General features: G+C 35.7%; 1 protein-coding gene across 1 annotated transcript in view; it reads right to left on the bottom strand.

Moving 5' to 3' along the window:
* The window catches only part of LOC106881176 (tetratricopeptide repeat protein 7B), a 75850-nt gene that overhangs the window by 45738 nt on the left and 26931 nt on the right, over positions 1-3181 (bottom strand). The gene's annotated exons all lie outside the window — the stretch shown is intronic.

Genomic DNA, 3181 nt, shown 5'->3' with positions numbered 1-3181 from the left:
GTGTGGTGTGTGTGTGTGTGTGTGTGTGTGTGTGCGTGTGTGTGTGCATGCGTGCGTGTGCATGCGTGCGTGTATACGTGCATATGTATGTATGTGTGAATGCATACACACACATACACAATTCAAAATGACAGTGGTTTATTTCACCTCCTGCGTATTAGAAGAGATGAGCCCAAATTCAATGTAAGCAAATTGTCAACATGAATTTGAATGTATGTTTTTCCTGTAGATGAGAAATCTCTCTTTTTCCCTAATGGAATCTTTTACAAAAAGGTCAAATGCAACAACAAAAGTAATCCTGAATCATTAAAAGAAAGAATAACATATTCACCAACACCAACTAATAACCCCACTGAAAACACTAGGAAAGGAAATTCTATATTGTGTAAAAACCAGTGTTGCAAAACATTTCCTCTCCCTAATCAGAAACAGTATACTGTATCTCTCTCTCTCTCTCCAATGTGTATTGTTTGATAATGTTATCTAACAATACACCCCAGAGAGATAAAGTATATGATCACCTGAAAAATTCCTAGAGATTTTAGAAGAAACTACCTAAGTAAGCAACATCTCTACCCTAGGTACAGAAAGTTTGTTTACCAGCATTCCACTGGCAGAAACAATAGAAACCATATTAGATACTGTACACAAACAGGTAACAATGAAATCATCCATGATACCAGCTAACATACTGAAAAAATTTAGTAGTGATGTACAACAGAAATATTCCTTTGTTGTCCCCAAGGCAAACTATATAAGCCAAAAAAATGGAGTAACTACAGGTTCTCCCTCCCGGCCCATACTTGTGGCTTTCTATATAGATACAATAGAAAATAGTAGCAAGATATAAACATGATATACACTAGTTATGTGGATGATACATTCATGGTAATGGAAACACCAGAGGATGTTGACTAATTAAAGGAAGACCTAGAAAATCAACATGTACAAAAATTCAACATCCAAAACAGTAGAAGTAAAACCCCAGCAACATAATGACTTCATTTCTAGACATAAACATTCAGATAGAAAATAACAAATACAGTATACCCATTTACACCAAAGATACAGATAAATGCATACACTTACACGGAGACAGCAAATGCCCACACATATACTAAATGTCAATAGTAAAATCTCTACTTAGGAAAGCATTTGCATTCTCTTCCACAAATGAAACACTAGAATACAGAAGCTATCAATACCAAACCGCAAAACAATCCTGGGAAAAATATAACACAGCAAATAATCAGATATGACATCTATCAAATATACACAAACCACGCATAAAGTGTACTGTATGAAACAAATGCATACTAACTAGAGAATGGATGAACACAGTATCAAAAATCTTAGAATGCAAAATGCAATACTTCAAATCATAAACTAATACTAATAACAGATAAAATACTAAAACTAAAAACTAACTTATCAATAACAAGCCACAAGCATGCAAACCAACAAATAAGCTACAATAACTAATATGATTTATAAATCTGATGACCAACATGGAAGTTGTAAAATACATGACTTCAACTGTTACATTAGGCATACAAGTGTGACATTTTCCTGTCACTTCACAAATGTAACGCCTGCACCACAGAACATAAAATAAACCTAAACAAGGAAATACCCTAGTTTATTGATACTCTATAAACTGCCCCACAAAAATGAATGATTAATGATAGAAGCAATAATTTATAACACGAGTATGTCCATTTTCATGGCAGAGGGTCAGGAGGCATCAGGCACAATCACCACTCCTCACCACAGTAATCTGCTGCGGCCGTACATTCCACCAGGTTCCTTTCCCTCCAGTCCTTGAAGGCATTGCTCATCTTTGTACTTACCATGCTCGTTTCTGTTCACACAGCCCAAAGACGTGGGTATAGAGGTTCTCAGCCCTGATAACCTAGCCAAAATAATACAGTTTTCTCTAACCATTGTCACCAACTTTTATTTCATTCCCATCTCCTAGAGGACAGAATCATTCATTCTATGGCTGATCAACAGATCCCCAGCATTTGTGTAACACATCATCTTGATGCCTTCAGTCACTTGGTATCAGCAACCCTTTGGATCAATGTTAGTTGTTCCTTGGCCAAATTAAACATATGACTTAAGCTGACCAATAGAAGCCCAAATAGCAGCCACTTTTAGAATTAACTTTACTTTATCTTCACTCTGACTCCATACACTTGAAGATTTAGACAGTTCTGCACTCACAAAACTTTAAGTAATGTGGAGCTGAGTCAGTCTGTTATTAAATACTTACAACCCCAACTAAACATGTTGAATGCTACTTTCTTTCATTTGCTCACCTACACCCCTCCCCCACCACACACACACATGAATTATTCAGATTTTAGTTCAATAATAATAATAGACAAGATAGTAGTAATAAATTACCAAACTTAATTTTTTTTTTTACACATTCAGTAAACAGAATTTGCAAAGAAATACAGAAACTGATAAACCTACTTATGACCTTCCATAAAATAGTCAGCAAAGCTGATACTACCAACCACTACACTTAATAACTGCCGCTACTGCTGCTGCTGCTGCTGTTGTTATTGCTGTTAAAACTGCTTTTGCTATGTGTCTCCTGATTTAGTGAGCCCTCCAGGGTAAAATTTCATTATTTACACAGACTCAAGGCAGAACAGCTAAACTTTCTCTGTGTGTGCGTGTGTGTGTGCATGTGTGTGTGTGTGCGTGTGTGTGGTATCTATAGCAGTACTCTTAGTTTTTGCAGGTGACATTATCTGTGTCAAAGGAAACTATATATATATTTATATATACACACACATTTTAAATCTATTTTCTGAGTGACAACCGAAAACTCAGAGATACCAACTAAAAATACCAGTACAGGTTAGAAACCTCCAGAGTGAAAAAATGTAAGATGGTCGTTATGATGATGGTGAGCATCATGATGATGACGACGATGATGATGATATTAATGGCTTTTTATATAGAACTCAATTTTTCACACAGGTTTGGGATTTACGGCATTCATGCTTCCCCAGGGGCATTAGCAATGCAGGTGAAATAGTCTGAATTAGGTATTGGTGCTATATGGATTCACCACAACAGTAAAACAAAAAAAAATACACATACATACATACATACACAAAACAAAAACAAAAATAACAATAATGATGATATAAAAACAGAAACA

The sequence above is a fragment of the Octopus bimaculoides genome, chromosome 4 (genome assembly GCF_001194135.2).
Source record: "Octopus bimaculoides isolate UCB-OBI-ISO-001 chromosome 4, ASM119413v2, whole genome shotgun sequence".
Lineage (NCBI taxonomy): Eukaryota > Metazoa > Mollusca > Cephalopoda > Octopoda > Octopodidae > Octopus > Octopus bimaculoides.
Note: the sequence above shows the minus strand (reverse complement) of the source record. Positions and strands in the feature narration are given on the sequence as shown.